The sequence below is a fragment of the Varroa destructor genome, unplaced genomic scaffold, assembly GCF_002443255.2.
Source record: "Varroa destructor unplaced genomic scaffold, Vdes_3.0 BEIS01000001.1, whole genome shotgun sequence".
In the NCBI taxonomy this organism is placed as follows: domain Eukaryota; kingdom Metazoa; phylum Arthropoda; class Arachnida; order Mesostigmata; family Varroidae; genus Varroa; species Varroa destructor.
The window spans coordinates 40,361,116-40,383,071 of NW_019211454.1; the positions used below are offsets into that span (position 1 = coordinate 40,361,116).

At 40.9% G+C, this 21,956-nt stretch overlaps 1 protein-coding gene and 1 long non-coding RNA gene across 7 annotated transcripts in view; one reads left to right on the forward strand and one right to left on the reverse strand.

Moving 5' to 3' along the window:
* LOC111253931 (ecotropic viral integration site 5 ortholog-like) overlaps positions 1 to 21,956 on the forward strand; it is a 70,070-nt gene that overhangs the window by 1,608 nt on the left and 46,506 nt on the right. For 2 of the 5 annotated variants that reach the window (XR_015319414.1, XM_086977821.1), the window contains exon 1: positions 14,500 to 14,516. The exons of 2 other annotated variants lie outside the window; for them this stretch is intronic. The gene's annotated coding sequence lies outside the window, so the exon portion shown is untranslated. Of the gene's footprint in view, positions 1 to 14,499; positions 14,517 to 21,956 lie in introns of those variants that run through there. One more of the 5 variants, XM_086977822.1, reaches the window with a different exon arrangement.
* LOC147758633 (uncharacterized) lies at positions 206 to 8,731 on the reverse strand. Of its 2 annotated transcripts, XR_015319417.1 has the most exons (3): positions 6,096 to 8,731; positions 1,153 to 1,358; positions 206 to 1,038 (listed from the first exon to the last, which is right to left on the reverse strand). It is a non-coding gene; the product is annotated as an uncharacterized LOC147758633 (long non-coding RNA). The 2 variants fall into 2 exon arrangements; XR_015319416.1 differs by having other exon boundaries at positions 206 to 1,358.

Below are 21,956 nucleotides of genomic sequence, written 5' to 3' on the forward strand. Positions count from 1 at the left end.
TGTTTATATGGCTATCAAGTAATGGTTATAGAGTAATAAAACATTTAAGGATTAGAGGCGGCGATACGTGAGGTTAGATAAGTTAGTGGCCTTAAGTAGGTGTTGCTCGATATTACAAACGCTTCTTCTTGAGCTTGTGTCAAATTAATAACGAGCAGTCGCCAGATGTATATATAAGCTGTTTTTCTACGTATCGACAGATTCATTTCATGTCCGGTTATGCTTTATTAATAACAACATGTTGACGTTATGCCTTTGCGTCGTCGTAATTAAATGAATCGTATGAAGTATATTTAGTTGTTACAGCGTATATTCAGAAACAGAACTTTACTATGTCTGCTCCAGTCAGATATTCGGGTCCACGGAGGTACGTCATGATTGCTGTGCTTATGTGAGGACGTAAGTGACGACGACAGAAGTGCCGCTGCCACTATAGCGGTTCACCATAACCCTTCATAGTTGACTATAGAGCTGTGGTAGTTTGTGGCATGCGAATAGTTGCTTCGGCTGGAGCTGGAATCGATCTGGGTCAGAACCGCGGCCCACATTGCGCCGTTATTATGGTAGACGATAGCAATAGCAGCGGTAGCCTGAACGCAACAGACTACCTCCATCCGTCCACTAGTGCCTGTGTCTATGACACACAAACACACATCTCGGCCGAAACTAGCGTGTCACTGGTGCGAGCCTCTTTTCAGTTTGATAACTTACGAAAGCAACGAAGTCCGTGTGTCGGCTGACGGATTGGTACCATCGGCTACGGCAACAGAGCCATACTACAGAGGCATACAGTGAAGCCAATGAAGAGTACGCTTATGTTCTCTGCGCTACGATAGTGCGATATGGCAACGGCGGCAGTTTCCACACCCGTCGTACGGAGGGACGTAGCATACTGGAAGAAGCAACAGCAGAAAATGGTCAGAGCCATGATAGATGATGCTCGAAGTATGAAGCTTTTCTGGCAACCGACTAATCAACCGCCCGTTCGAGATGACGCCGTGTCCACTTTATCTACTACTCGGTCTACTTTATGTATATCTGCAATGGGAAAGTGCAGTGCGGTCTGTAATTACCAAGCGAAAGACAAAGAATGTCAACACTATATTGGAAAGTATATCTTGTCCAGCTCACTTATCTTATAGGCTCACTTACCTATGCTTATATATGAGCAATAACGGCAATGACCATTGCGAATATATTTACAGCTACACACGCTTCTGTTGTCCACTTATTCTGGTTGTTTCTCTAGGTGCCAATGTTCCGTGTGTTTGCAGTCGGTTAATCAGTTAACTGCTATCCCTTTCGTCGTAGGCATGTCACTGTCCCGGACCTGTTCTACCTTGGCAGCTGTTGTTGCTCTGGGAATATAGCAAATGATCTTATAATAAATACTTGGACGAAATACATATCGTTGCGCTATTGCTTAACGATCATTCTTTTTCACAAACGGTTGTGATATTGTTTCTTGTTAAGTGGCAACAAATAATGGACTGGTATTATTATGTTAATGTACGCTTGCGTTCATAAGCTGTAATAAAGCAGCACATGTTAAATATCAAGCAACAATACGCATATAATTAACGCTGAAAGGCCAACCGTTGTTGGGTTGCTTTTAACGGTTCTGTGGGGTAGAACAAGCCGTTTCCTTATGCAGAAGCAAAAAATCATTGTGACTATGGTAAAGATGAATCTGTCGCTTGAATTGAATTGAACACTAAATGACTCAACAAATATAAATGTACATACAAGTACGGGATTACGTTCGCCATGTACAACTGATTATGTGCTTAAGTGCTTAAAAGTGATCGAGGTGATGTTATTTGTCACTAGCGATTCACCGATTTTGACCAGTATTGAAGTGAGAATGTCAGAGGCCGCTGACGTTACTATCATCCTGAAGGTAACAGTCCTCATTATTGATGTCATTATTCATTCGGCACTGATGTGTCGAAGTTATCTCTACACCCAAAAAATAAGTCGAGCGCTACAGAGACGGATAGCACAACTTGTACAAACTTTGACAACTTAACTTGGCCGGCCTAGTAAAACTATGATTCCTTACATTTGTGGGCCGAGCTTCTTTCTGATCGATTGATTGTAGCAGTGGAAGTGGAAATTGTCCATTCTACCGGGATCAATCGTCAGAGCACTTACGTTTGGTTGTGGGGTCTGACGAAATACTATTAAGACTATCTTGCAGGCAGTAATACACAAGCCCATATCCGTTTTTGACCAGCGCCAAAAGGCAGTAACATTTCATGTTAAACTATAAAAAGTGTCGACAGTAGACACTGGCAGAGACAAGAGCAACTCGCGGAGATAATACGGGAGGTTGTGTATTATCGCTATTGAAACTAACTGAAACATTGACTAATCACTATTGATTTGTAAGTGAAGAAAAATTACTCAGTTTCAGAGCAATGTAACGTAAACCTAACTAGTTTAATAGTGGACACTGGATGCAGTACAAGCACGAACGATGTGGTCATATATTGCCTAGTGTACGTACACGTGTACCGTGCCGCAATTAAGTTATAATTTCGTTTATCTCTTTATCGCTGGACGTAAGCACGGGGAAGTGCTAGGCGGTTACCGATCGATAGTTTGACCCTAAGAAGTAGAAAAGCTGCATTGTCGTCAATATATGCATTAGATACATCATTGAGAAAACATTTTGCTCGAGTGCATTGGACAACGTGTGTCACAGAAGCACCGCAAAGAACGCCCCTGCTCGCTTGATTTGACGATATGTCTACCCGAATAGAAAGTTCACTTCCGTGGCAGGAAATTGAAACAAAGCAGACGAGTAATACTTTTCTAAGCAGTGATTACAGTTTGGGAGTGGTAGTTTCACTTGCAGTAAATTTCCTTAAACACACATAATTTCTGCTATTGTACGCGCAACTCCGGTATTTTCTAAATGGTAAACGTGCGTTGATGTGTTTACAGAAAAAAACGTACATGGACATTTGAACTAAATAGAAAGAGTATATCGCATTTCCATTTATCGAGTGTTACTTATGAAGAAACGAGTCGACAGTGCAGGCCTGCATTGTTTCACCAATGCTTCTGTGCTAAAGCAAGCAGATAAGGCCTCTGCGGTAACAGTAAAAGGTATCAACAGATGCTTCGTCATTTGCCTCTTTGACTTGTCCTCCCCAAACGTAGAAAGCTTAAATCCATATTCGTAAGTCCATTTGGCCTGCATTCATGCTCAGCAAACTACATAGGAACACCCGTATAGAATGCACGCTACATGGGTTCCCCGCTTCTTCAAACTCTCTGTATTTAGCTATCGACTCGATGCTGTAATGAGTGGTCCAAGAAGAGCCTTTACCAGTTTTTTTTTTCTTGTAAAAATGTGTGTCCGGAATACGCGTGGGTGGCCGTATCGAAAGAGAGGACGGTGACACCGATGGGCCATTTATGCTGTTGCTGCTGCTACGAGTGGCTCAAGCGGCCAAGGCACTCGCAACAGCCTATATGTTCTGCTTGTCAAACCAACACGCGCGAATTTGTTCACTGGCGGCAGCTCGTGGCTATAACAGCAGTTGTCGATAACATTGGCAGTGTGCTTTCCCTTCGACCAATATCAGTGCTAGAGTTTCTGTATTGACCGTCGGTCCAATGGCGGGAATGCTCAACTTTTTCTGCTGTAACTGCTCGGTACCCGAAGGGCTGACTTCTCTTTTACTGGAGTCTAGCACAACAATAAATTCAACAAGCGTCTATTCGATACCCGTTAGTCAAACATTTACCCTGCTGAAAATTTTCTGCGGCTACCTTGTTGGACGGCTTTTCAATTTGGTTGCTATGGTTTGGTGGGCGTTGGCAGTTTTTTTTTTTGCCTTCTGTACGATCTTACATTGCTCAGCGTTTTCCTTTTGACGTGACTAACGGCCGGTAAGAGCGAGCAGTTCGGTTTCAGACAAATACATGCGGATCGCATTAAGAGACCGCGATATGTACGTATTTGCAGAGATGAACACAGAAAGCAAACGGTCCGCTTCGTGAGGCTGCTGGAAGGTCTTTTGGCCTTTGTTTGAATGATTGCTGTTGTTCAGAATGAGTAGAGTTCTGTTAACGTTGTAACAAAATATGGACTCGCTTTTAGCTAATTACTAACTAAACTTGTAGGATATCTTTTTTTGTTGGTGCTAGAGCAGATAACACAGGGGAAATAGGAGATGGAAAATTGTTTGGGCACACTGATCATGTTGCATTATCCGTTTTTGATAATTACGTGACCATAGAGTTACGCAAACATCGCTCAGAGCACAAACTCAGCTCAGGAACTCAGAAAAAGAACCGTGAGCTGTGACTCAGAAATTTTTCACTAAATTAAATGGTACCTACCTTTTATTAATATCGGTAGGTATAATTGAGTTAAAAGTTCGCTTGCTAAATTTAATGAGTGCCTCACTATAATCAATGTGGATGCACACGCCCGCTAACAAAATGAGCAAAGTTCAAGCAGGCAAAAATATGGTTCAAGGCTTATCAAGGGTGAACACGTGCCATTAGACCATTCGCTCCATATATTTCCCATCTTCCCTTGGCATGACACTCTAGGTGATTGTGTATCGTAAAGTGTCACCCTGCGGTGCTATTGCTTTCATCCGCGTCCACTATTGACCTCCTAGTCGTTACAACGTGTCCATCTTCCCTTCAGTGACCTTTAACAGAAGCTCCGATGCGCTGAACGGTTGGACTATCATGGAATTGATGCTTTACGAAAATTATGGACAAATAGTAAGTGAAGTTCCTTTGACTGTTGGGAGGACTATCGCCTGCTCTCAGCAGCCGCTGCGATTGGCTTCCTGACCCTGCCATCGGATGTCCTTACACGAATGCGTCGTCCCCGTCTTCTTGGATGTTCGTAGTTCTGGAATCCTCGAAGCCCATAGCTGTACGCCCATCACGGTTATAAGATTATATTATTCATTTCTCGTTGCCATATGCTGCTTGCTAGGTAGGGAAATATTTTGGATGATTTCTACTATGAACGTTTTTAATTCCGTAAAGTCTTCAGTGTAGTGTTACTAGCATTCAGCAGCGACGGCGCTAAAGGAATAACTTTGCTTTAAAGGTGGCGGATCTTGATCGATAAATATCTAGACTGAATGTGACAACCACTAGGTAAAGCTGTAGCTAACCGTTTCTAGCCTATTCGGCCGTCGGCGAACAAATTACCTATTATTTGTACATCTAATCAGCCCATAAAATTCGATACCGGAAAATGACGCCCTATAGTGGTGCCACCTTCATGTTCCTATCGCCTTGATCCCTCGTGCAGTGGAAATTATTTACATTATTTTCAGCAGAAGAAACTTCCCTTGTCCCTATGTGCAACTTAGTAGTAATACTATACGACCCCAACAAATGCAATCGGTAGTCCATCTTCTTGATTAAATATATCAAGCTGTACCCCATTTTATTCGATTGAACAAGGAATTTCGTTCCGTAGAGTGGTTGTGTTATAACTTCTGGTATCTGATAAAAGTCTGTGACTTTGAGTGTTCCAACCGAAATTTGTCGACAGTCTTAGAACATTCTGTGTTTCTATGATGATGATCAACTTCGAGCGATGATCAATTCTAAAGAGCACAGTTTAAAAAATGTACGCTACCAAAACAATCGTTATTATCACATATTCACGCATCTGTTGCGATAACATATGTGCTGCTCCATAAAAACTAATGTACTACTGTATACTAGTCTTCGTCTAATCAACCATTTCTGCCGTCAACGAGCACCCCGGCGAAGATCGAATTTTAGCGATTTTTATACTACCAGAACATAGAATTGTTATACATTTGTTGTATTACACGCATTATATTGTAATATGCGAAATATGAACTTAAAGAAGCACATTTTATCTGCCAAGTTCATATGATATACCATATCCAAAACAATTATTACCGTATCATGTCAATTAGACTATAGTTATATTTAATCTGTAAAACATGAAATTACCCAATAATTATCACTTTGCTCATTCCTAATCAGACAGTAGTATCGTGCTTGCTAGTTGAAGAAAAGGCGTGTGAATAATTTCTAAGAGCACGTCAATCGAAATTGCCAAAAATACGTACGAAAGAGGAGATGACAGGTTTTGTAATGCGTTTGTCGCCTATATATATACACGGCCACAAGCAGCCCGGAAGTCCAGTACGCCCGGAGGCGGTGGCGATGCTATCGTTGGCTAGCCCACAGCAAGAACGGGGTTCTGGCTGGCTGTTCCGCTGCTGAGCCAAAGCAAGTCGGCCGAGTTGGGCCGGATCCTTCGTCTGCTAGCACGCTCCGTATCGCTAACGCCACCCAAAGCGTTGCCCCGGAGTAGTAAAGTCTGTGTGAGAAAATGAGAAACGGCCGTCAGTGACGACTTTCTACTGCTGTCTTGACCAATGCGTCTGGTTTCACCTTCGCCTTGCGCGGTCTGCACTGTGTTGGACACAGAAACGAAGTGGCAGCGCTATCGAACAAAAATCGCCTCGTAAGAGATGCGCTCTTGCTGACCTTGTCTCGCCCCGTTCGCAGCAAGCAATTCATGTAAACGTAGATGCAAACGTTTATAAAACTTTGCGGAATCTTTAAATGATTCGATTACTAGGTGTAGTAGAACCTGTATTATCTAAGTTATTCGAAGCGTTGGCTAGACCAGCGCGCTTCATTGGCTGGATTATGCACTAACGTTACACCATGAAAGAGTATAGTTTATCTAAGACTTGTACCAGGTAGAAGGTGAATAGAAAATATGGAGCTATAGAGACGAAACGATATCGATATTTTGTGAGTGTATCATTTCTCTTTTATAAATAGAAGTAGAAACATGTGAGTAGGCGGATCAGTTTGGGATTTTTATCTATATAAATGCTTTATTGACTCATTTATCGTCGGCTGGAGGATTGCTATAGGTGCAATAAGGTCCTAAGCAAGGCACGCATGACCGTAAGTGCTGACCTCTGGGGTTACTTAATGTTCTTCAATTCTCTAACTGGACAACAACAGCATGGTGAACAACGACAGCAGTTGTCATCTTTGCCTACTGATGTCTATCTCTATGTGCATGTAGAAGTTTGGCCCAAGTATCCCTCAAGGGTCAAACTAATGGGTTTGATGTACTGGTATAAAAGGGCGCGGTGCAGAGCATAGATAGACAAAAAAGATCTACCCATCTCTTCTCTTAGCCTCGCCTCCTCAAGTTTGACACCTCAATTGAACCTCAACAATGCCATTATAATACATGTGACAGGAACATGCCGAGTTTTCTAATCTACTCGCACTTCTACCATCATGATCGCTATTATATTTTTAGTTTTGACTTTTTTTCTTCATTTTCGACATGTTCATATTGATTCTTCTCTAACTAATGCCTACGCTTTTGTGGGCGCCGTTTCACTTAATGTCTTGCAGCGCTTATTGGATTAGAGACCATTTTTCTCATTGTCCTAACAATACCAAATTGAAAATAAACAAATTTTGTGAATGGTGTTCGTTAATCTCCAAAGCTATTCGACATGCTAGTTTTGCTATCGGAGATCTTGTATACTCACCGAACTTCCACTTTTTTCAAAGTAAACACCTTCCCCGACTAGTTATACTACGTTTATAAATACTGATGACTCGGCTGACTATTGCGTTTGAGGACGCCGGCTTAGGTCATTAATAAACATTTGATCTGGACACGAAAGAGACCTGAATAGAAGTATGGTAAAAGCAAAACATGCATCATTGAAAATTCGTATTTTGACTGCAACGCTGCTTGCGGACCCAAGGAAAGCGTTGATTAAGTGGAAAAAAGTTTCTAGCTGATGGTCCCTAAACCGATTTTTATCTGAAGGCATGTTGAGAGACGAGTCATAAATGCATTTTTATACTAACAATATACCGACCAGTGAGGTGATCAACTGGGAACTGTTTGTACATCGAGAGAAACGTTGTGCAGTTGTTTTAGATAGTGACTTTTAGGCATTACTCACCTAAAACACGACGGAAGACTTGACGTCAATGCAAAATAGTAATACATCTAATTTACTGGCAATGTCGTATTTCCTAATCAAATCACATAATAAACTGCAGCAGCTGCCGGGGAGCACTGGTCATATAAATGGATTGCGGTATCGTTTATGGGAAATATAGCAAAAGGTACCCGAGGGACAGGATGAAATCGGCGCGCCTACAGAGATGATACACCTTCGGTCGAAATTCGTTCCGTCAATAGCGGAGTTAGCTAGGTAATGTATCGTGAATGAGTGTATTGGTGATGTAAATGATAATCTTCAAATGCTGTCTAACTAGCCAATGAACTAAGCGATTACACGAGTTCCATTTTCGGACAATAAATCTGTCGGTTACGTAATTTGTACGTGTAGCATCCGACAAATACGTGCTGTATGTTACGATGTGAACTAAATAGATCAAGCTTCCTCGTATTGTGGCTATAGGTTCGCATGAAGGAAGACAATTTTAGATAGTTTGAGAAGGCTTTCTTTTACAAGACATTATGTTTTGCAAAGACATCTATAGCCTCTTGTACACCGAGTTTCTTGCGCTTGTCATGCTTCCACGACGTTTCTGAAATCGGGCCCATATCTAGCAAAGTTTTTATTCAGTTCTTACGAAGTCTATCGAACATACACATGCTCGCATTACTAACGTATGTATCGGACATGACTCGTCGAACCCTGCAAAAATCAGTCACATTAGGTACGCCCATACATCTTATATATCAAATTCGCTGCATATATATATATATATATATATACATATATATATGCGGCTGATAAATAGTAGACGTAGCAAGTATTAAATAGTAATTTTCTGTTGTCTTCCGCCGAACTGACATAACAACTTGTCCGCGTACGTGTTGCTGCAGCACGTCATTCGGGAGTACACAGTCTTATGTGAACATGTGGTGAATATTCTGTTGCTTTTATCGGCTATATTTATATATAGGGAAAAGTGTAGGATGCGATGGACGTAAAGAGGATCTACATTACTAGCCACCATTTGATGCAAGAACCCATTTGGATTAACTGAAGAAAATAGAAATAGTTTATCAATACTTACATGGATATAAATTATGTGAATATTTTCATTAGTAGCTATTAGAGATAAGCAGGACATTATTTCTTCCACGGCCATGGCCCTTCAAGGGCACGAGCGGAGTGCACATATACATATCACGCCAACATATGTGGCCACAGCTGCTCAGCTTTACACATATACTGTATATAGGCTTGCAAGTATAATGTGCTGAAATGGTTTTGTGTCATCACAGATCAGTGTCCTTCTTTATTGAACAGATTTGTGCTAAAGACCAAGTAGAGCGAAAGGATGACATTTAAACGTATCGTAATCGTGACGAGGTTCATTGTCGTTACAAAGACGGTTCTGCTTGGGGGTGTGAGGATAGGGGTAGACGGGTGACAGCAACATGCTTCTTTATAGGTCTACTGTGAAGAGGTTGCACTAGATGCCGTCTTAAATTGTAAAAACAACTATTTTGTGTGATGCTGGCAGGAAAGAAGAGATAGAAAAAAGCTGCATCTCCTTTTTGACCTAATTAAATCTACTTCTTTTTGTTCGGATTCTCTTTTCAAAGGCAGATTTCTTATGCCATATCTCCATTAATAAAGCATCGTATTTCTCCTTTAGAGCCTCGCCTAGTTTCTCCGATACATTATAGCTTCAGTGTTGCGTGACTTCGATCATTCTTCTTTTTTGAGTTCCGACGGATAGCTGTAAAAACTTATTTATTTCCGTCGTTTCTTTTTGATGTGGCTGCGTCATTAATATGTGTGTATTCACTTCTCTTGCCTGCGACTAATTTACAGCTAGAAATAGCTTAAAGGCTTGGAGGCTTGCTATTTCTATTTGCTAGTTATCTGCTGTGTAAAGAAGCCGATAAAAAGGAGCTGAAGAAGGCTTTCGTAAACCCAAGTGGAGACTTTTAGGTAAGAGGGGGAAGAAGGGGGTATTTTTTCCGTCATTCATCGAACAATGTAGAGGACGGACTATCATAATACCATCGTTCAAAGTAAAAAGGTCGTACCTTGCCGTAGGTAGTACCTCTATTAAGTGCTCTGCCGTCTCGGAATATCGTGCCTCTCCTGGGAGCCCCTGAGTAGCGTAGACGGAAAAGGCCTGTATTGGTATTTCTACCTTGGTGACGGTGTAAAGAGAAAAACCCGCAATGGCTGCATTACTAGTAACTGGCGCCTTTAGAGATCAAAAAGTGATGCGTCAGAGAATGGAACAAGCGCGCGCAGTTAAAAAAAAAAAACAGCAGTTCTCTGGAAACCAAAAATAAAGAGATTTCCAGTCAGTTGGCCGTACCCTGATAGTCTAAAGCTGCTGCTAAGATCGCAAGTCAACCAGGTCTGCGGTTGTTTGGCTAGCAGAGCTGGCAAGGATGGCAGAGTCTGTAGTAAGAGGGGTTAAAAAATTAGAGTGCCTCATTCGCCTATCAGGCTGCCTGTGGTAAAGGTAAAACCTATGTAGAAACAGAAACATAAAAGCGGAAGCGGCTCCAGGACAAGGTCACTGTTCGATTATTTGTCCGAACCTAAGGATCTTACCACTCCGCCGGTGTTGGGTGCGATTAGGTTTCTTGTCAAGTCCACGCTGACCACTGAACAGAGCGGTTCAAGAAAGATTGCTATTTCAATTTTGTACCAGCCTGAGGTGCTATCTCCTGGAGACGTTCCCGCGTCAGCATCAGAAGCGATCTAACACGAAGTGAGCGGTGTCAACGCGAAAACAATGACCACAAAAAAAGATGACGGCACAGAAAAACAATAATTACAATTGAACCAGCATAGTGGAGAACATGTATCACGTTTTAAAACCATTACGACTCAACTCGAGCGACAATCGCGAACACAAAATATATTGACGTAACGCAGTCTCAGTGCTGGATGAGTGCAAAAAAACAGCAAAAATTATTAAGGGCTAACGTGTATTAGCCACGAACGCTATCAATCAACGCCACGTAAACTTATTCATATCATAGCGGTATAAGGATAGCGGAAAGTTTTCTAATATTGGCTGTACAATAATATGAAAAGTGGCTGAATTTCAAAGAGGTTTCTTAAGTAAAACCGATATTCGCTTTATTGTGTGGTACCCAACTGCGGTCTTAAAAAGTGTGCACAATATTTATTTCCTCTTAAATATAAAAACTTTATTAGCTAAGCAATACTTCTTTGTATTCGTCTTGGAATAAGCTGCTGTTTTTCATTAGTCCATTGCGAATGTCAATTCTCTGGAGCGGAAGTTGTGATTAATTACCCAAACGGAACCATCGCTCTCGGCTAATAATTTTTTTAATCGAATCACTCTCGTCCGTAACTCTCATTGTAAAAAAACAAGTAGACGCACGACTCCGGTCGCGGGAACGCTGTGAAGCGGAAGTACATTGACCAAGGCATCGGGTATAAATGTAAGTATGTTTAATACTACCATTACCAACGGTAACCGCTGATGTTATCATTGCCAAATATCAGGACACGCCACCGCCGTTAACTGGCTAGATGCTGTTTTAATTTCCAACTGGTTAAGTATCTAAGGCTTATTTGCCAAGAGTTCGGTTATTATGATTATTATTACTTATGAAAAAGCGTGATAAATGTGGTTATGATGATGATGATTACGATATTTCGCTTCCAGTTTATATATATGGGTCTGCTTGCTGTTTGCCCATGTGCAAAGGCGGAAGGTACCAATGAAGGAAAGGCTTGTTATTATTCCCTACACAATTGTCTATGCTGTTGTGAGTCTCACAGTCGGTGGTGCGTCAGCCAGCAGCTCTGGTAGTCATCACCGCCAACAAAGATCACAATCAATAATAATCACTACTGGACCGACGACGCGCTGTCCACCTATTCGTCTGCACTACCCTATCGTTCTATGGCGTCTATTCGGCCGGTGCCATTGCTGCGGGCGGAAGCAACAAGTCGGCAACAAAATGAAAGGGTAAAATCTGACGCGCATGTCGGCAGGCGACTATATGAGTTGAAAAAATAGCCAATCCTATAGTAACCTACTGAAGTATATCATATAGACATGTAAGATGTTAATCGAAGTTGTTGCTGCTGCCGCTGTCGTTTAGCACAGTCCGAAACACTCACGACAAGCCCTCGATGTCACGCGACTTCTACTCATGCTGCATCTGTACAGCGCAGTAACGAGTAAATGGGGTTGCAATCACGACGCGGTAAGAGAAAATGTACGCGGCAAAACGGAATACGATATTGGAGATTGCAGGCGGCAGCTGAGGGACTAGCAAGCGAGAGTTTGGGCTTTGCTAAGTCGTCAGGCGAGACGATGTCGACAAGACCAGATATTATTTCTTTTTACTTCAACGATTTCAGCACAATCCAGCTTTTTCCTTTCGGCTCATGCGCGCATTACACCCGACACCCTCGCAACGGTGCGGATATAAGCAGACGGTTTTTGACGTTTTTCGATAGGTTGATGATCGTGGTTTCGCTGGGCTGCGATTAGCAATGGGAAAGGTGTAATGATGTGTTGTAAGCTACCGTTATAATTGATGGTTATCATTGGGTTATCATTGGGTTATCCGCATCGATCATTGTTAGCACAAATGAGCAGCATCCCATTGTATACGCCCTGTATCTGCGCTTTTTTAAACCGGACGAAAACCATCCGTGTCGAAACCGACGGCCTCCGCTTTGATCGAAGCTTGAATAAACTTATTTTGTGTTCAACGCAATAGATAAACACAGGTCTGCTAAAGTTCTATGTTGGACCATCTACTAGTATTTGAATGTCTCACATCTGTTTATAATTAAGTGTAATATCACTGAATCAACTAACTGTTCAGCGGCACGCTAACCGTGATTTCATCCGTGATCCCATAAAATATCCGACATTTTCGATATATATATATATATACCGCGTCAACGTACTGTTACAACTAATTTGTATATGAATATATATTACATACGTTAACGTAGAGATATTTTTTTCTGGCTATTTTTATTATGTTGTCTGCTGTTGCTGCATTCTGCTTTGGTATTGTTGTCGGACGATCTTTTATCACGGACGCACGGCATACAGTCGTATGGAATCGAATTAATAATTGAAATTCGACCACCACAATCTGTTTTGTTTATTTTATCTTTTTGTTTCTCTTAGATTAACAGTGGCAGGAAATAGTTCATTTTTCCATACAGCTTCCTGCGAGTGTCACCATTCTAAAAACGTATTTTTCAGCAAATACCCAAAAGCTAAGAAACTAGAGCTAGAACCGCATTCACTTAACTGTCAGTAACTTATTTGCCTGTTGGGTTTCCCATGCCGCCTACAGACACCAGGCCCGTTCCACGGACATCACTCTGTAGCAATGGTCCGCCAGCCGACCATAGACCGCAGCGCAGACTTGGTGGGCCGGTAGGCTTGCGTTGGTAATGGTTTGTTGAGGACTTCGGCTTCGCGTGTGCCGAACATCGCAAGACGCGTAAGCGTCCGCATGCCGGAAAGAGAAAGACAAGCTTACGTAACCGGTTGCTCGTTGGCGGGCTAATAACAGTGACAGAAGGAATACAATGTCGACCTTCACCAACATACAGATTCCCTCGATGACGACGGAGCGAACAAACGACAACGATTAAGACATCTTGAATAAAAAAAAAAACTAAATATCTATAACGTTGGCATTAATCGAGTCACTGCAACTATGATAGAAATAGTTCGGCCTATTAATAAAGACAATGTAAGATCGACATTTGTTGAATTTTCTATAGATTGTACCTTGTCTAGAGTATGTAACGATTCTTTTTATTGTAGCATATTTATACCCGTTGCCAACTATGTCAGTATATCTTCCGCGGTATGATATGTGACTTTTGTGTAAACGGATCACAAAATCGGATTTCTTGCGTTAAAAAACTTACCATTTCTAAATTAAGGCACACATGTGCCCATATCGTGAAGCACTATTCGATTCTATCTAACATACGTTTTTTCCCGGTTTGTATCGAATCTAAGCAAAACGTGTGTATGTCAATCTTTCCCAACACGGATTCGACTTTCGTAAAGGTGGTAGACCACCACAAAAATTCTGTGACACAAAGGCATGCATATTTAGATATTGCATGTAGAAATAATTGCAGACAAGGCACATTTTTGCTACAACGTATACATAAACAGTGCTGCACGAGCAAGTTTTTCTGCTCGAAGTGCTCGTTTAATGCAGCGTGTGCCCTGATGATGTGTGTATTTGGGTCTGTGCAATGGGACATGCGTATCTTTTGCGAACAAGGTGTATTAGAATCGTCCACAGGAGTCGCGCATACGTAACCATTTATTCGTACATTGCAGCCAGAATTTCTTCGAAAGAATAGGATTCGTCCACTTCGTTGAAGGGTCACGTTTGATGGTCCGATTTCAATTGTGTCGCAATATCATTTCCTACCATACGGCCGTGGAGAAGTGCTACACACAAATCGTTCGGATCAAGAGCGTGACTAACGAACACTTATTTCATTGTATGTCTAGATACACAACTATAGTGAAGCGCTGAGCCTAAAGACAAATAATTTTTGAAATTATGTGGCCAGACAGGTCGTGGTTATAAGGTTAGAGCTAGTTATTGCTAGGAGTACTATTAGCAATCTGTAAATACGTGTATGGCCCAGAGCAAACGACTCGAACTGAGTATTTTATTGGTCGAGAACATTACGCCTGACTTTGGAAACAAGAAATCTAAAAATGCTAAAACGCACTTCGTTTCTAAAGAACTTTTGAATTTTATAAGAAAATCACACATTGTCCTCTATGTGAGCTTTTTGTTGTTGATCCGTGTCTATTTCGGTAGGCTACAGAATCATCCAAGTCATCACACTGATTAAAATAGACATTCCAAGTTAAACATGCCAGTGATTTGTGCTCTCGACACCGTGATATCGAATTATGTCCCATCTACCATCAAATGCTTTGCTTCATGATCCTGATTACAGGTATATATGTATGACCGATAACAAAGGCAATAAAAGTTTTAATCACTATGGTCGTTCGTGGCCTTCGTAAATGAGGTATGGATAGAGTCCTCATCGGCATTGCTTAGCGATTGGCTGAATTAAACGGGAACAAAAACAATTCTCTACCGGTCTCTGTTGACTTGCAGAGCATCGCACACGTATATATATATATATATATATATATATATATATATATATATATATATATGGCATAATTAAGGGAGATTGATTAGTTGTTAATGGGCGTTTGTCGCCACAATCCATATCGTACAGCCACCCATATTATCGGCTCTATATGGGCTATATATAGATAGCGAACAAAATATAGACTTACTTCGTACGCGCCTTGCGGTATCCTTGTTGTCCAGGTATGAAAAAATAACTGCATCAAAATGGTCATTTCGCTCTATGACAGACCGTGAATGAAACTATTTGAAATAATAAACGCCCATTTTGTTTGCTGCTCGGCCACGCTGTTGGAATGAACGTTTTATGGAAACATACAACAGTATCCTCTTCAGAATGTCGAGTCTAGAACGTTCTAAATTCGACGTATTCCTTTCTTTTTCATTCTTAGGAGATAGAGGTAATTATTACGTTTCTTTAAAGTGCCACTACAAACTATACATCCTACATTTGTAGCAAATATTGGTATACACTATATGCAGATAATACGATGAGATTTTGCCATAAATTTGCGTAGAAAAAGTACGTTTGCCGGCATATGCATTTTTTCATCTTCTGCATTATATTATGTGACTGATCAAGAAGCAAATCAAACATCTCTTAGAACTCCTAGCCCACTTCTGCAAACGCCAAATATGTAGTGATAATCTGTATGTGGAAATATGGTCTGTTGTCTACTACTCCATATATGCAGACATTCAATCATGATAATATTCTCGTAATTCGTATATAATAGTGGTAATAGTCAATCGGTAATATAGTGTATGGCTATATATATATATATATATATATATATATATATATATATATATATATATATAGGCTATAGCGAACAGCTTGCTTTGGATGTGTTCGCGGTTCATTCGCTGCCTCATTGATCAGAGACATAATGATCCGCTATTTAAGAAGGACTCCGTCTAGAACATGCATACGTCTTGCAGTGATTATGACAAACCCGTACCTTCACATCGAATCCATCATGTAACAGATATCTGAAGAGAATGAAAATTAGTAAATTCTCGACTCTGTTACAATGGGTGTGATTTAGCTTACCCCATGAGACGGCACTAACTTTGGCATTTGTTGAGTTCTCAAGGAGACGGAATGGAAGCAAGATGTCCACTACAGCCTAATAAGCTAAAGCCGCTAATGACGACGATTTTGATTTGGGTCCTATATCAACCCACTCGAATCCCGCTGAGCGCCGTCAGTTTTTCTTTTAGTATTTTCTGCACTGGTAACGTGTGATATGTACATGCTTACAGTGCTTTACAGAAGCTTCTTACTGAATTCTTATACTGTGAGTAGCGAGCATTATCGACTGACTGTGAATAGGGCACTGTGACCACATACTGTAGGACTAAATACAACAGGCCATTCCTCCGCCTAGTCCGGCAGGCAAATTGTGGCTTCAGCAATGGAGAAGGCGCTCTTTAGCATAGGTTGATTTATACAAGTGAATAAACTTGTACGCCATACACCGTCCGGCATCTATAATATGCCTTGACTGATCAGGCGTCATTGGGGTGCACAGGCCATATTAGTTTATTCTTAGGGCAAAAAATAAACGGATATATAGGCCGTATGAATCTGCTACTGCAATTTTGTGCGACATGGTGTACACACCGGAGTTTAATTTCAGATCTTTATTCGCTCAGGCTCCAATCCTCATTAGATCTATATAGGTGTGACGTAATCGAAATACAATTGCATCATCGACATGCGCAGACATCGGTGTAGATCAGACAGCACGCAACGAGCCAACATGACTGGAATACTTCCATTTGATGTACACGTTACGGCCGCGACGTTACAATGGGATTTCTGAATTAAATTTAAATACAATTATTGAGTACGAAAGATTGCAAAGTAACCTAAAGCTAAGACACAGAGTGTAAGCGGTCGTTGTAGCTTCACTTTGTGTTTATAATGACGGTAGGGTTCCTTAAATTGATGCGAGTTTGTGTAATGAAAAACGCCAGGTAATTTTGGCTCGTTTGAGCTTAAAACGGTGCCATCTTTAGTCGTCTGCTTTCATGAATAAATACATAGCAGATGATAATATTAAGCATCACTATTACCTTCTATAATATTAGCCTCTGCCATCGTAAGCATGATATATAGCGTCCTTAAAGCGATACAATTCTAATATTGATTTTGCACCCTTACTCGTGCTGTTCTGCTAGCAGGACCTACATATTCTTTTTCATACATGGTATTAAATGTACATAAGTACATGAGCATAAAGATACACACGCACGCACCTGTAGTGGCGCTCATCAGGGGAGTTCTCTTCTTATGGCAGCAAGTTGCAGCGAGGAAAGTGGGTGTGGTGTTTGTAGAAGTGAAACAGTATTGTGATGAAGCATCTACTTGGATGCTCTGCCCACCCCTCTGTTATCTTGGAAAATCGATGTCTCAACTAAGAACAGCTGGCTCGTTAAAGTTCGTAGTCCGAACGAGGAAAAACTATGAGTGGGAATTGGGCGGAGCATAAATATTTATTAGGGATTTGCTATGACTCGACGATGGAGCCGATGATCATGATGATGAAGGCGGTGGTTAAAATGATCCTAATGAGCGGTCTAGTGGACGATGCCGGCTAAACATGAGGTGAAAGGAAATGTTCCGGATCTTCAGGAAAGGGTTAGCAGGACAAGTCTTAAAGAGTCAATTTTGCATTGGGATGCTATTTTTAAGCTCTTGCAGAAAGGCATGGCATTTTTTGTCGTTTTTTTTAAAGCCCATTATGCTAAAATTGTCATGATTATCAAAAACTCTTCTACGACGTGGCGCATTGTTGTGCCCTAAATAATCACTGTTTGCTTGTGTCCTATAGCTTCATCTGCCATTGCTCCTGAAGGAAAGGTGTCCGATTTTCTATTTAGTACTTATTCAATATAAACAAAGGCCAGCTTTGTGTCTGGACGCTTGTGTACATTCAATTCTATTCAATTCGGTGGCTAATTTAACACCGATATCTATGGTGTAGCGAGCGTGCTTGAATGATGATCCTCCGTTTTATATACCGCAGGCAATTATAGAGAATGGATTTAGCGTAACCTTTACCATATTTATTTCGATCTTAAAATGTATCATTTATGAATGCTAACAGGCCGGCCATCCATCACGATTGATAGCAACCGTGACTCAGCAACTTAACCAGAGCAGTCTACCATGGTCGGTTCAATCGGTCCTTGATCGAGGCTTATTTCACGGCGATAATTCATACAAATCGTTCGAAATATATATTGACAAAAAGAAATCTTTAGATTCTCAAAAGACATCTTTGGAATTTACGGTGCGTACATATTGTTTTAAGCTGGATCGGACACTTATAGTTAATGGCGATAATTCATAATATGCAAATGCATGCAGAAGTAAAAAAAATATATTATTTTTAAGCAACTATTCCTCATAGACACTGAACTATACTTAAAACTGATGTGGCATAACATTGAGTCTCTGAATGAGACAGAAGTATCTCGAAGCTTGCCCAGCATTATGGTCTGTTCTGAGGTTGTAATCAGAAAAAGATACGCGATTGAGTGAAGCAAAGAATGACACTAATTACAAATTCATTAAGTTGCTCATAGTCAGCCAAAACATTCTTTCATCTTTTAGATGGTCCTGGTCGCTAATGTCATGATAACTTGTCTGATCCGCTTGCAAACCTGGTCTTGTCTCGTTCGTTGTGTTTTGGGCGTTTCTAATAGCGCGAACAAATGCGGAGCTTGCAGAATATAACGTTGGCAGCGGACAAACGCAGCGGCCAGATGCTATAGCAGTCACAAAACGAAGACAACGATCAAAAAAAAAATAACCGTTGCTGTAGTACACTACTTGTGAAGATGCCCTCTTCACTGCTGCGCGCGGTCGATTAGTTAAATCTGGTTGCCCCACTTTGCTGCCCGACTGAATTTTGATTAGGCTATATATGGCGAACAATCCAACTAAACACATCGAAACTGAATGTGGAGGTCAACCGAGTGATTGGAACAAATGTGGTACGCACGTAAAAGTAACAACAGGATCGCGAAGTGATCGCTGCAGTTGCTGTTCATCAGCGAAGTAGTTACGTGATAGTATGTTTAAATAGGTACGTTAAGGTATAGGTTGAACAATGAATTTCTGACAGAACTCGCTATATATATATATAGTGTTTACTGATAGTGCCCTCTAACATAGTGATGAGCAGATGGACATGGTAAACTTAGTATTGAGCAGTTATTTGGGGAATAGGCTAATCATATCTAGAAAACAGCGTGTATGATGCGTAGAGACACCGTATATCTGATGAGTGATTGACTCGCAGCCTTTGTAAGGGAAAAAACACGCACCCGTTAAGTAATCTATGACAGCTAATTGGTATATAGATATAATGGAATACTGAGTTGAGATATTGCTAAATTTGCGGCTTGGGTTAGATTTTGGATTCGTTTCTACCATAAATATTCCAAGTAGGTTATCGTTACAATTGGTACACATGATTCAGTCGATAATCAAAAAGCTCGACCGCAATAATCTGTGTCGGTTAGATCTTGGAAGGATGTGATTTTTTAGTGGGTAACGTATTTTCCTGCTAATATTAGGAAGACGTTGTGGTCCAGGTTCGAATCCAGGCATAAACAGACAGACTTCGTTTTGTATTGAGAGCCAGCCGTTTGATGGAATGCCTAACGCCGCTACCGGACGTAAAATGCGAAATATAGAGATGTTTCTGAGTGTGTGGTTACTTCGCCTAGGTTCATTGGCTACTTTTTGTTATCAGACAGCTTTGATCGCTTTGCTGCCCGTTACACGTATGGGCAATGGTCACTGTCCCATATGGCACGAAACTGCATGTCGATCGACCCGAAACGCTTGTCAAGCAGCAGGAGAGTTACTCTCGCAGCGTACTTTACATGGTCACGCTTTGTTAAAGAATGCGTTGCGATCTAACTCGTTGAGGCGGGAACGTCACGGATCAGCCTTAGCCGACTGGTAACGTTGGGATGGTACTCCCGTAGCTTTCTGTATGTTTTTCTCACTTCCATTCACCGTCTGTCCTTTTCACTGCTGCCGTTGAATAGCAGGCTCCAACGTATCAGACGATGGAGCACGTGACACCAGACGATTCATCCGGGCAGAACGAAACACAGAGCTGTTTTCGTACTCTGAAGCTGGCAAAATCTTTCTGAACAAAAGGTACTTTCATTCAACGGGTACGCCTTGATGGCTGAATCAGCCAGATACTTACCAAAAGCGGTACTGTACGGTAAGGTCTATAGTATGGTTGATTGATCGTAGGTCTACTTTTACTTCTTTGTTATCGCTGCTGCAGCGGGAGTAACAGCACAAGCTCTGGTAGCGCAAATGATCTGAGGTAGTGAACAGTTTAAATATTCTCAATGAACAAGTGGGGATATTGAGAGTTAGGACAAATTGTTTGGGTGGACCATCAGGCCTGCAATTTGGCTGGCGCTTCTCTCGCTCTGTTGATGATACTCATGCTCACTAAACATGCGCGGACCCTGCAAGCTTTTGCCTTGTCATGAGGGATGATTTACAAGGAGATCTTTTCAACACTATGTATGTATAACTATACAGAAAAGATTTGGGTAATGGCTTTATAGTCGCTTAGAATGGAGAAGGTCTTAGCCTGCGTTGTTTCGTGAGATGTGAAGCGGCATAGAAGATTTAATTAATAATTGTTTTAAACAAATGTTTGATGTCGCTCTTTTTGTCCTAATCTGATAATGGCGTTAACGATGAGTCGATCTGGGAAATAGTTTGTAGGATTGTCTTTTTACCGGTGAGCCCCAAAGTTAATGCCCTTTTACGTTGATTAACTCTGTTATACCTAAACACCAATATTATTTTTTCTGATATAGACCCAACCCGATTTCCCTGTGTATAAGACCAATGCATACGAAAAAGTTTACGCACACATATAGTCATCACCTCTAAATCATATTACGGATGATTATTATTATAAAAAGAAGCTACGAAAAACAGTCTTATGAAAATCCTTGAGAAGTGTAATTGCTATTTTAGGTTTTTCCGTTAGAAAAATAGGAACTATATAATTCTGCATGTACAAACTGGCCCTCTGTCTGTGCAAGGATATATATATATATATATATATATATATATATATATATATATGGTAATAAAAGAACCCGGTTGTGTCTGATATCGCAACCCTTTTAAGAAATTTCCCTAGATGCGGTTCCCACTCTTTTTTGGCGACGATCGCCATTCAAAAAATCAATCAAGCTAGTAATGTCAGTAGTGATAGTAAAAAATATCATAACTGAAATCTTAATATATCCCTACTCATTCAAATCATAGAGCAGTAAGGATTTTGCCTTACATTTTGCCATTCATAATTAATACGTCCTCGGTCCATGGTTTGAGCCTGTCACATAGAACTAGCACAAGTCCTTTGCTGCCTTTAGCATATGCAAAAGCCGTGCCCTTTGAGTAACAAGACCATCACGGCAATATGCGTGTATGTACGGCTTGTTGAATGAAAACTTAAAAACAGCACTCAGTTGTTGTATATTACTAGCATCAACATATTGATTAACGTTGTGCCACGTTTCAAATAGGAACGGATGTAGCTTACATACAAATTACGAGTATGTTAATGATAATTTCTAATTTACCACATATGTTTGTATCTGTGATGAAAAAACACAACAGTGGGATATTACCAGGTACCCGATGCATCGTTTGATTTGTTTCTTTTCAACATCTTGGGCAACGTGTAGTTATTTT